This window comes from Microtus pennsylvanicus, chromosome 6 (assembly GCF_037038515.1).
Source record: "Microtus pennsylvanicus isolate mMicPen1 chromosome 6, mMicPen1.hap1, whole genome shotgun sequence".
NCBI lineage: Eukaryota > Metazoa > Chordata > Mammalia > Rodentia > Cricetidae > Microtus > Microtus pennsylvanicus.
Window position 1 is genome coordinate 119,122,811 of NC_134584.1, and position 13,099 is coordinate 119,135,909.

General features: G+C 51.0%; 1 protein-coding gene across 1 annotated transcript in view; it reads left to right on the forward strand.

Annotated features, from left to right (window-relative positions):
- Positions 1-10,016: 10,016 nt before the first annotated feature.
- Positions 10,017-13,099, forward strand: part of Crispld2 (cysteine rich secretory protein LCCL domain containing 2) — a 53,343-nt gene continuing 50,260 nt past the window's right edge. Inside the window, exon 1 of the mRNA XM_075977454.1 lies at positions 10,017-10,171. The gene's annotated coding sequence lies outside the window, so the exon portion shown is untranslated. The remainder of the gene's footprint in view (positions 10,172-13,099) is intronic.

Here is a 13,099-nt window from a genome sequence, read left to right on the forward strand (position 1 = left end):
ACAGGCAGGATGTGGGGGTGGCCTGTGTGGCACTGACTTGGGTCCTTTGGGTACGCGCTGACCTTGGTAGCTGGGTCAAGGGTGGTTCAGCTCTTAGTTGTGTATTTTCTTTTGGAGTCCCCACACAGTTTACATCCTGGGGACATTTTTTTATTTAACTTAACATTATCGTTTTATATTATACATATAAGTATTTTACCTGCATACATGCTTGTGTCCGATGCTCACAGAGGCCAGAAGAGGACACTGGATCTCTTGGAACTGGAGGAGCTGCCATGTGGGTGCTGGGAATAGAACCCTAGTCTTCCGCAAGAGCAGGCAGTGCTCTAGGCCTCTGATCCATCTCCCCAGTCCCTCTGATCATTTTGCAAACTAGAACAAAGGCTTTACTAGGTAAGCTAACCTAACTGTCTGAATATTCCCATACAATGGAAGGAGGTTAAGGAAGGTATGGGCCCTGGACTCTGGAGTGTGAGACCCCGATACTCTCCTCATCTCTGCTTCCACAGTGGGAGTTCCTTCCCCATAGTCCTACCCAGTCCTGGGCTCCATCCTGTCCTGGTGTGATCCCTGCAGGGTGAGCCCTTCTGCCTCTGTGCTGGAAGAAGCTGCCTGCGGGTGTGGGTGCAGGCACCCTGTCCCCCGTGCCCAGGCAACACAGTCCTGTACTTCAATTCTTGGCCCCTGTTGGGTTTCAAGCCAGGGGAACATGAAGGCCACACGCTTCCTATTCCAGATGGTTAGGGTCTGTGACAGTTAACCCTCCTGAGACCCTATTCACAGCAGCTCCCGTCTGCCAGGCCCTTGGCACAGGTTAACTTGTGTTAAGTTGTACAGTCCTCCCCTCAACCATGTCCTGCTGGCACCCTGTTCAGAATGTGACCTTGTTTAGACACCATCTTCACAAGTGGAGGGGTTTGAGGTAAAGGCATTCCTGCTGAGTTAGGGTTAAAGTTGACAGGGGGTGGGGGTGGGGGATGGAGGGGATGACAGGTGTCCTTGCAAAGAGACAGGAGAAGCGAGACCATCACTCAATGTAATAATGAATTTAAGAAACTTCAAGTTGTGGCGCTGAGAGTTTTATTTTTGCTTTGTCCCTGTCTCCCTTTTGTGCGGGTATAATCTTCTAGATCTCTCCTTCCCCAACTTTGCATGTTCAGTATGCCAAACCTTATCTAATGTGTCCTGGGACTCGAGGGTCCGTCCTTTTCTGACACAGGGGCTCAGTCAGATAACTGTCTCTAACTTCTCTTTTGTTTATTGCTTTTGACACTGGGCCTCTCCGTGTAGCTCTATTGAACCAGAACTTGCTATGCAGACTGACCTCCGACTCACAGAGATGTGCCCTTGGAGCCCTCTCAGTATGACCCACTAATGACCCCACCCACAGCTTGAGAACAGACTCTTGGTTCCAGAACTGGGAGGAAGCACAGGTGAGCTGCTTTTTGAGCTTGGGGAGTACCCTCCAGTGTGGATGCTAGTCAGCCGGCTGGGGCAGCAGTCTCAGACCACAGGCTTATCTCTGCAGCGGGATGCTCGGAGTGGCTCTTCTTGCAGTAGGATGCTCGGGGTGGGTCTTCTCTGCAGTGGGATGCTCAGAGTGGCTCACAAGATGTAGTTCTTGGTAGTTAGTATTGGAGCTTTGACCATTCAGAGGTCAGAGAGGAAGGAGACCGCCCAGGACTGAGGAATCCTCAGTGGTAACTCATACAGCACACTGGCTTTGGGTGGTGCCGCTCTTTGTTTTGTTGAGACAGTGTCTCACTGTGTAGCCATGGCTAGCCTGGAACTCACTCTGTAGACCAGGCTGGCCTCCAATTCAGATCTCTGCCTGCTTCCACCAACAGGGCGATGCTGCACACCCTTAATCCCAGCATTTAGAGGGCAGAGGCAAGGAGGATCTCTGAGTTCAAGGCCAGCCTAGTCTACAGAGTGAGTTCCAGGGCAGCCACAGAGAAAACTTGACTTGAAAAGCCAAAGGGGGGGGGGGGGAAGGTGTACACCATGCCTGGCTTCTGGGAAGCACATGCTATCAATATGTCCATTTTCTAGATGTGGCGGGGTGGGGGGAGGAGGGGGAACAAGAGGGGACGCAAGACCTCATTGTCTTGAGCCTGAAAGTGGCCAAACTGTTGTCAGGGACCTGGAAACTGATTCCTAGTTAGCAGTTTGAGGGAGGTTTTTCCTTCCCACCCCAAGTTTGGGCAGGAAGTACTCTGTGATCAGTCAGGAGGCCTGTCTGGTTCATGCCCTAGGTTTGAAGATGGGGCCCAAGGTAGAACTGCAGGGTTACAGATTCAGGTCTATAATCTTCTAAACTTCACTACGCAATCCAGGGCCATCCCCCCCCATCCCCTCTTCAGAGCCTCCTGCTGGTTCCAGGAACCCAGAGCCACCCCCATGCCCCCTGCAGAGTCCCCCTGCTGGTCCCAGAATCCAAGGGCCATCCCCCATCCCCTCAGCAGAACCTTCTGCTGGTCCCAGGCAGGGCAGCAACCACCATGCTTGAACTGGCCAGAGAGCCCCACACTGCGGTGTCTTCCAGTGGACTCTGTGCCTATAACCGGATGTCTGACAGGTGCTGGGACTCAAGAGCCGGAATGGGGAACTTGCCGGAAGAAGTGAGTCCAAGTGGTCTGTTAGGAGTTATAGCTCTGCCAGGTGAATGGCTGCAGGCCATGAGCTGGGAGCCTGGGATTTCCCAGACTACTACCCTGATCTGTGAAGATACAATCAGATTTCCGTTTTCTGATCCCCCCCCCCTCCCCCGGACAGAAACACAGATCGAGGAGTCAAAGAGAAAACGCAGGAACAGGAAAAGAAAAATACTGCTCAAACACAAGACAGTTTTTAAAAAATATATTTATAAATCGAGGGCAGTGGTGGTGTGGTGGCACATGCCTTTAATCCCAGCACTCAGGAGACAGAGTTGGGAAGATCTCTCTGAGTTCAAGGACAGCCTGGTTTACAGAGTGGGTTCCAGCACAGTCAGAGCTACACAGAGAAATCCTATCTCAAAAACCCAACACACACACACACACACACACACACACACACACACACGAGTTTTTATTTATGTGTGTTCAAAAATATGTGTGTGTGTGAGTGTATGTGTTTGTCAGGTTTGTGCCACAGAAGCCAGAAAAGGGTGTCAAGTCCTCTGAACCTGAGGGTCGCAGGTGACTGTGAGCTGTCAGTTTGGTCCTCTGCAAGAGCAAGCGCTCATAACTGCTGGACCATTTCTCCACCTCTAAGTATCACGATTTTTGGAATACAGGGTCTCACTTTGTAGCCCAGGCTGTCTTGAATTCATGGAGTTCAAAGTCATGGAGATCCACCTGCCTCAGCCTCTCAGGTGCTGAGATTACAGGAGTTTGGCCGCACAAATGGTCTTCGTGGGGCTGAAGATCAAACCCAATTTCAGGTATACTGGACAGACACTTTCCAGACTGAGCCACACCCCAGCCTACTCTCACTTTGGAAAGTGTATCAGGATTAGCCATGCTAAATAAGAAAGACCTCCTTTCCTCTCCACCTGACTAGGGGTAGACATTTGCTCTTCCTTGTTTGGCCACTCCACTTTACATACCACAAGCAGTGGGGCAGACACAGAGAACAAGACTGTCAGGGACTCATGACCCCCCTCTTTATGACTTCCGGTTCCCTAGCACCTCATGGACCAATGTGGTTGCTCTGCTTCAGCCCTCACATATGTATTCCAGGTATTTGGGAAGCAATGAAAGCTGTGTGCCCTCCTCTCTTTTGAAATCCCGGTGCTGGCTCAGAGGTTAAGGTCGCTTGCCACCAAGCCTGATGACTTGCGTCCAATCCTTGGGAACCCACACAGTCCTCTGATCACCACGTGGGCATCATTGCATGTGTGTGTATGCACCCATGCACACACAAAATGTAATAGGTGGGCATAGGTGCACGCCCTCTAGTCTGGCATGCTGGGATTTTGAGGTCACATAGTTGGCATAGTAAGTTCCAGGCTAGCCAGGGCTACCCAGTGAGACCCTGTCTATAAATATAAATATAAGATGTCCCAGTCCTGAGAGGTGGGTTAGCTGGAGTTTGGAGCCTCAGAACCTAAGAACTAAGTGGGCCTTCAGGTCACATGTAACTCCAGCACTCAGGATACAGAAGAGATCTCCCAAGCAGGCGAGTCAACTAGACCCCTAACTCTTTGAGTTCTGGGTTCAAGTAAGAGACCCACTAAGAAATACACTTGGCATCAACCTCAGAACTTTACCACACACGAGTGCACATACATACACATATGTTTCCTAACACGTTTGAACACACATATACATATGTACAAAATGAACAAACATGTATACTGTACATATGCAAAAACTCAAAATAACAACAACAACAAAAAAACAAGAACTAAGATGTCCTGTAGAGTCACATACAACTGGTCCATTTTTTTTTTCACTAAAATAGTTTTAGAGATGGGAGCACCTGTAAGGCCACTGAGTGCGCGCGCGCGTGTGTGTGTGTGTGTGTGTGTGTGTGTGTGTAAGCCAGGGAACAGGCAGAATATCCAGACTCAGCCCTCGTAGCCTTGTCACTCATTCTGTGGCTGAGTCACTTATTTGTGTGTGTGTGGGGGGGGGGTAGTGTCACAATTTTCACATAGCTGTATGATCTCAAGTTTTGCTTTTGTCTTATGATGTCCCTTGTAAGAAGCCAGCTACCCCCTGTGTGATTACCAACATGCCTCCTGGCCATTCTCAGTCAGCATCACCCAGCACACACTCAACAAATATGCATCGGGAACACGAAAGTATGCTGGGGTGTCCCCAGAGCGTCCCTCGACTTCTGGGTCCCCTTCCTCAAACTCTAGGTCTGTGTCTTGGTTCTGACTCCAGTAGCAGACCTTGAGCTGAGGATGCGGGGTCACAGGGAATGGGGAGATGGCTACTAGAGAACCAAGGGCCTCACACGCACCAGGCAAGTGCTCTACCACTGACCTGCACTGCCAGCCCACAAACAATACACATTCCACTCAGAGTTCTAAGGTCCAGGAAGACCAAGGTCAAGGTGGCTAGTGAGGGCTGCCTGCTGCTCCTGAGAGGCCTCATTGTTACGTCCTCCCTCCTGAAGGCACAAGGAATGAGACTTCTCCCTGGGCCTTTCGGAAGGTCTTGACTCTTGCCCCTGATGATCCCGCCTCTTAATTCTCTCCCCTTCCTGATTTAGAGTTCTGCATCTGGAAGGATCCCAGAGCCTCTGGCACCTGTCTTGGACACCTCTAGTCCTTGGAGTGTCCTGGTGGGCTGAGGCTCCCTGCTATCCTGTGTCCTCCCTGTAATCCTACGGTGAGGCTTACATGGAAGGTTTCTGCATTTTAAACTTTGGTTTCAATAGGATCTTGGCCTCCGTGTCCTCAGAGTTCCCGTCAAAGTGAGCTCTCCACCCAGCCAGTGTCAATCACCCCCAGAGGAACGGGGACCATGGGTGCACAGGGTCACCATCTCATCATCTCAGTTGTTTTCCTGAGCTGTGCCCATCACGAAGTGGTACCCCATGTCTCTTTAATACCGATCGTTAGTGGTCTTTGACGCAGTTGCGGCCTGGTGACGCTCTTCAGATGCTTGTTGGTGCTCAGAAACCAGCGAGCAGTGGCGTTCCCTGGCCTTGGTGCTCTGTGTCCAGCTCACAAACTGATAAAAATAGTTGGTGGATAAGAACTCCGAGTGGGCTGTGAGCCAGCAGTCAGAGACTGGCACAGGGTCAGGAGAGCCTGCGTCTTCTCAAACATCATTGGACCACTGGCCACCCTCATCTCGCAGTCTGGCGTGGCCCCTCATCGTTCCACTTGGTCCCTGGGGCTCAGGGTGGCCCCGCACGCCCCTTTAGGCATGAGCAGATCATTCCAGATCCAACTTCCCCAGGCCTGGAAGGGTTTTCCCGTTTGTCTCAACTTCCCCAGAACCCAACCCTCTCCCAGGTCACAAGGGCACTCCTGCTAGGGTTTCCCAGGATGTCTGCGGCCAGTCCCTTCCCCAGGCACAACTACATGCAGCATCTTGGCTCTTTCTCTTCCGGAACCTCCGGGGCATCCACAACGCCTACGTTACCATTATTCAAAGACAAAGGTTGTAAGTTTTCTCTTTTCCTTTTTAAAGAAATTACATCCTGAGATTGCAAAATGAGGGGAAAAGTTTGATCAGAACTGAACTCCTCGCGGCCTTGGCAATGCCTCTGCTAGTCCTCAATGTGTCATTCCGCTCCAGTGATTTCACATTAACCCTTGAATAATTTAAGAAAGGAGGTGGGGTGGCTGTGATGGTCGCCATGGGATGGATGGGACCTTGAACACAGAAGCTTGTAACGTTCTCAAGGAAACAGATGGGAGCTGCTGGGCTTTGAAATTCCCTGGCTCAGGATGACACTAACCAGCATTTGCCCCATGGGTGTTCCTGTCTGGGAACAGCTGTGGCTCAGAGAGGTCAGGTGACTTGAGCAAAGACACACAGTTGGGGCATGGGATGAAGACTAAAGCTTAAGTCTGTCATGATTTAAGAGGGTGCCCAGACCCTAGGAATGGCAACTTATTTTAATTGCGTGGCTGTAGGTTATCTGGTCATCTGTGGAGTTTTCCCTAGGAGCTCTTCAAATTCTTTCATTTCCACTTGTGTAGGGCTGTGGTCTGTGTCCCTCTCCTTAAAGCTGATTAGACTCTGTGGTTTCAGCAACAGAGAGAGGCATACCGCCAACCCCAGGTCCTCAAAGGCCTCCCAAGCCACCTGGCCTTCCAGGACGCTTGCTTTAGAGGCAGCTAGGCACCGTGGGAAAAGTGTGATCATCTGGCACTGTCCACTGGAAAGGCTGGATGGAGCCACTACAGCCAGCAGCCCAGCTGGGTTCCTCCCACCCTCCAGCCAGTTTCGAATGCCATTGTCAGTGTCTAGCCCCAGCCAACAGCTGACTGCAGCTAAGGAGGGGCCCTAAGGACAGACCCAACTGCACCTTCCCAGGTTCCCCCACCTAATACAGAATAGGCCAAAAAAAATGGGGTTGTTAAAGATGTTGTGTGTGTGTATGTGTGTGTGTGTATCATAATGCTGGGTATCAAAACATGTATATATGAATACAAACACACATCCTTAACAACAAATAACCACTATATAACTGGAGCACTCCTAGCCAAATCACTATAATATAGGACAATTTTTTTTTTTTTTGGTTTTTCGAGACAGGGTTTCTCTGTGGTTTTGGAGCCTGTCCTGGAACTAGTTCTTGTAGACCAGGCTGGTCTCGAACTCACAGAGATCCGCCTGCCTCTGCCTCCCAAGTGCTGGGATTAAAGGCGTGCGCCACCACCGCCCGGCAGGACAATTTGTTATACAGCAGAACTAACTGTGACATTCCATTTGAGAAATTTGTTTAGCTTCCCTGATGCATTAACAAGAAATGAAATAGTTCTGAAGTACCCAATGTGCTCATCTTGTATAAATACAGGCTCTCCAAATCTGCTCCAGCCACTTAGAGGCCCAAGTCAAGGACTCTCCTAGTCCATTTGGGCTTCTAGGATAAGACACTGTCGGCTGAAGGGGTTGTACACAGTGGAGCTTGGGAAGTGAGGCTACCAAAGGCTGTTTCTTTGTTCATAGATGGTCTTTCCCTGTGCTTCCACAAGGTGGGGGAAGGAAAGGAATTCTCTGGTCCTCTTTATAAGTCTTTGGGGATCTCACCACATCCCAGCTCTGTCCCCATATCTTCCCTAGTAATTAGTTCTTGAGAAAAAACACTAAGACATAGTAGGGGCTCCGGCACAGGGTACCTGGATTGGGGTGCCAGCCTCACAAATGGACAACCAAGTGTGCTATAGAAAAACCTTTGTATACTGTAAATATGTATTGCTCTCGTTGGTAATAAAGAGCTGATTGGCAGATAGCTAGGACTTATGGGGCAGAGAGAATGCTGGGATGTAGAAGGGCAGAGTCTCAGGAGATGCCAACCATGTTCCGAGGAATCAGGACTTGTAGAAAATGAGGTGTCAAGTCACATGGCAAAACATAGATAAGAAATATGGGTTAATTTAAGTTGTTAGAGCTAGTTAGTAATAAGCCTGATCTATCAGGTGAGCATTTGTAATTAATATAAGCCTCAGAGTGGTTATTTGGAAGCAGCTTGTGAAACAGAAACTTCCGCCTACACTTGACCTTCTGCCTTCACTGCCATGTCCCCCAGTGTCCCTATCTGTAAGCAGAGTCCCACTTTCTATTGGGCTGTGAGAAGTTGACCAGAAGCTGCCCTTGAAGTTCCCGTGCACAGCTCCTGACACACAGAAATGATTTTGGGTGAAGGAAGGAGAAGAAAGGGGACAGGTTAGGAGAGAAGGCCAGAGGGAAGGGAAAAGGGAAACCGAGGGAGAACAGGAGGGAGAACTGAAGGTTCTGGAGCTGGTGCAGGGATAGGCATGCAGAGGAAGACTTAGCGTGGCTATTTGATCTGAAGATGACAGGCTTGTAGAATTCTTGGGTGGGGAGGGGTGTCCCAAGAGCCATCCTATGCCATCAAGGAACCTTACAAAGTTGCCATGAAAAACACCAGTAGGGACATGGGGTGGGGCCACTAGAGCCTGGGACTACTAATTGTTAACAAGCCCCTCCCACCCAAATGTTGAGCCTCCAGAGCAACCCTGTCCTTCATTACTTCCGGTTCCTGGGTGGGTATGGATCTAGGACCCAGTTTATCCTGTTCCCTTGCACCCAAGGCTTAATGGTCACAGGCAATAGCAACCCAGTGGGCATGAGCGCGGAGGCCTGTGACTCAGGAATGTGCCCCGGGATCTCTGTGCTGGTCAGCCCCTTCATTCTGGAAAATGGAGATGTGGGCAGCAGCACCAGTGTCTGAGGGTGGTCAGGCTTGGGTCCTCAGCAGCACTGACTCCTCTGGTACTTGGAAGAGAGCCCAGTACGTACCAGTAGGAGCGTACCTGCTTACTGTGTACGTGAGTGTGGCTCAGACCATGATGCTCCCAAAACTGACAGCAGAAAGGAAGGAAATTAAAAAGAAAAAGAAAAAAGCAGGGTGGTGATGCCTCACGCCTTTAATCCCAGCACTTGGGAGGCAGCAGATTTCTGTGAATTCAAGGCCAACCTGGTCTGTAGAGTAGAGTTTCAGGACAACCAGGGGTACACAGAGAAACCAGGGGTACACTCAAGAAACAAATCAACATGAAAAAGGAAGAAAAGAAAGATAGTAATGTACATCTAAATTTTTATCTGCAGAACTGCATCAAGGATTTGGGCAAAGATCTCTGGTAGGAAATCAGCTTCCTCAACTTGCCGAGGTCCCCGAGGACCCCAGATCTGAGATGCCACTGGGGTCCTCTGCACCTGCTCCTAGCAGTGTTAGTGGAGATATTAGTGAGAGTTCTTATTGTCAAGGGGACCAATGCCAGCCTCTTAGTGGTGGGTGGTCTTTTCCAACCCCACTTTATGTGACTGAGAGTGGTCTAGGTGTCTCTTAGCTCTTTTGACACAATTTCCTCACTTGCCCTTAAGAACCCTTTGGTTTGGGAGTCAACCACACCTAATTTCCCAGATTCTGACATCTGGATACTTGCCCCAGGTAGGTGCCAAATGCCCTGAGGCATACGGTACTAAGCTTGTTGGAACCTGCTCGGGGGTTCCCGAGGAGGCAGGCATCCTCTCCATACGAAGTGGGATGCTGCCTGCTCCCTGTATTGCTGGGAACCTGGAGATCCTGTGTTTCCATTTCTTAACCTGAGAACCGGCAGTGGCGGATAAATCCGTACATGCTGGCTCTGCACATGCCTCTCGGTGGTCTGTCCTGTACTCCACTTGAGTGGCAGAGTCGGGTGGGGTCCTTGGGCCACGTGTCCAGTCCGCTGCGCACAGTAAGCACTCAATGAAAACGACTTTTATGGTCACGGCTAGGGGCCGCGCTCTCCTTAAGCACTGTGGTCCTCAGCGCCTCCTCCCGCCCGAAGGCAGCAGGGCGGGGCGGGGCCGGCACGGCGCAGCCCAATCAGCGTTGCCTGTGGGCTTGGGGGCGTGGCACAAGGAGCTTCAGCTACTAGGGGCGGCTCGCCTAGTGCGGGACCCACTCGCAGAGCCCAGCATCCGCAGGGTCCCAGCGCCGCAATCTGCTGGCCCAGCTCCGCCCAGGTTGAGACCAGAGTTCTGCTCAGGTGAGAAGGGACTCGGTCCCGCTGCTCTTTTGTTTGTATGAGAATAAGTCTCTCCGCGAGCCCAGGCTGTCTTCGAACTCTCAGCCATTCCCCTGCCTCAGCTGCGATGTACCCTCTTTCTGTCTTTTGCGACGCTCTTTCTCTGACTAGCGCAGATGCGGTGCTTCAGGGCTGCGTGCCGCGGCACTCTGCCTGTTCGGGTGAAGGAACGGAAGCTCAGTTACGAAGCCTTTTGGCAGGGACTGACTAACAGTTAGGAAACTGAAGAGCCGGGCCCCCAGTCTGACTGCAGGCAGCTCCGCGCTCCACCGGAGGCGCGCGCTCTTTTGCCCTCCCAGTGCTGTTTGCCATCATTTGGGAAGGGGTAGTGTGTTGTCAGTGGGCGTCGATAGCTGGAACGCTGATGGCATGGTTGCGTTAGAGGGGTGTTTCACCCTGTGTGAATAGGGTCCAGGTGATCACAGGGGCAAGTTCCTTTTGTCCCAAGTTACAGAGCCACGCCCCTTTCCAGTTTCACTGGCAACAGGCTTGCAGTGAGGAGGTCTCCTCCCCGTTTCAGTTAAAAGTACTGAGGGTCAGAGTGGTAAAGTGAGCTGTACCAGCAGGACGGGACCGGAACCCACTTCTGACTGCTTCCAAAGCTTCACATAGTTGTGTTCAGGTATAGCGCAGTCTGGCCTCCAAATCAAGTTAATCCTCCTGTCTCCGTTTCGCCAACGTGTTGGGATAACAGTTATTCTAGAGAATATTTTAGGGAACATATTCCAGACTTTTTTTTTTTTTTTGCTAAAGTGGGCACCTTGAATAACTCCTCCTGTCAGGAGTCTTGGCCCCAGGAACTTAGGAGGTTGGCTGCCCCATATGAGGAAAGCCAAGGCCAGCTCCTTATGGGGTGTGTGCAGACTGGGCACCCGGCGCCAGATGCTTGCTTCTGCAGTCCAGTTTGAACTGGCCATCTTTCCAGGGAAAGGTGAGTTGCTAGGGTGACTAAGACTGTGAGAGGCTGTCTGGATGCTTGGGTCTCCTGGAGCCAAGAGTGGGTTCCGGGTGTTTACTGTTGGTCCTGGACTCTTTGCCCTGGTCAAGTAGGGCGAGCTCCCTTTTCCAGATGATCCCACACTCCACACATAAGGTCTGGAGTCCGACAACCATATAGAACAAGTCCGGAACGTACCCTCTGCCCTACACAGACCGAGGGGTGTGCCAGAGTCTTGTGTAGCATGTATCTGACATCCTGCTTCTGCCACCATCTCCACCACCTCCCACCCCAGAAGGAATAGCAGGTGTGGGTGGGGCTATATTGCTGTGCTGGGGTCTGCACATGGGGATCTGGGTCAGTGCTAGCTCAGAGTCCTGCTTCTCGGCTGGAGGTGCAGTGTGGCTTGTGGTATTACCCCTCCCCCCTTTGGTAGACCTGGGTCTAGATGTGAACACTCATGACTTATAGGTCCTGCCTTTTTTTTTTTTAAAAAATTGTTTTTATTGAGCAATATATTTTTCTCCACTCCCCCCTTCCTCTCCCCTCCCCTTCTACCCTCTTCCATAATCCCCATGCTCCCAATTTATTCAGGAGATCTTGTCTTAGGTCCTGCCTTTTTGAAGACAGCTCTCTGTCCTTTGTTGCCTCTGCTTTTTAACCTGACCTTCACAGGGGACTTTATTTAAAGGGTCCAGGAAAAACAGCCAGAAAAGAGAGGAGAAACACAGAGGGAGGTGCTGATTCTTAGAGGGACCAGCAATGACAGTTACCATAAGGCTGGCACCTGGCACTTTTCTGGAACATCTTGTGACCCACTATGTCCAGGGTTTCCTCGAACAATATATCTCAGCATGCCCTGCGAGTGGGCATGTCCAATTCCCTGCTGCTTAAAGTGCACGCATGTGCAGAACACAAAACAGCTGAGCCTAGGGAGTGCTTCGCCTCTAGCTGGGCTCCCCCCACTCGCAGGTTCAGAGGAAGTTGCTTTGCCAGGTACAAACATGCTTCTCTCACTCTGCCATAAGGGTGCTTTTAGCATCTCCAAGCACTTGGCCCCAGGTAGGAGTGGGTGGGAGTAGGGAACGACAGGGCTCTTCCCCAGGGTGTGGCCAGCATACTGAAAGCCTTGCCTGGTGACCTGGGTCAGCGATGCTCCCAGATCCTGGCCGCTCTGCTGCAGAAGGGTGGGGTCGGTCTGCAGGCGCAGGGGGAGGACCTAGGTGGACAGAGGAGAGCGTGGGGATCTTCGGAGCTCCCACATGGCACCCGTCTTGCGTGGACGACACAGGAAATGTCTACGGGCACGACCCTGGTGCTGACCGTGGCCTTGTGGGAGCTGGCGCGAGGCTCTTCTTTGTCACCAGTGTAATTTGTGCGTAGGGGAGGTGCCTCTGTGTCTGCTACTCTGGGAACTGGAAGCTTAATTTTTTTTTTAAACTCACTGCATTTGATGAGTCCCAGATGTGCAGAGCCTGTGTCAGTCAAGAGGGCTGATGGCTCGGTGGTTTTTCAGGAAGGGAGACTGCAGTGCAGCTTGGCGCCATCATTTCACTGAATGGAGAGTTAGCTTACCCAGCAATGTCCCCAACAGAGCACCCTGCCCCAGAGCAGGCAAGGACCGTCACATGACTAGGAACTGAGTCCAGGCTTTTCTGAACCAGCCTTGTTCTGTTTTCTTGAAAGAGTATAAAATACACATACACATAAAATCTGTCATTTTTATTTTTTTAATTTAAAAATCGTATTTATTTATTGAGTGTGTGTGTGTGTGCATGTATGTAGGTATGTACATGCTAGGGTGCGTGTGCAGAAGTCACAGGACAACTTGTGGGACTCCATCTTTCCTTTTATCTTTGTAGATCCAAGCAAATGATTGAATTTAGGTTTTCAGACTTGGCACAAACACCTTTCCCCATGGAGTCATCTCACTGCCCCAGAATGGACCACTT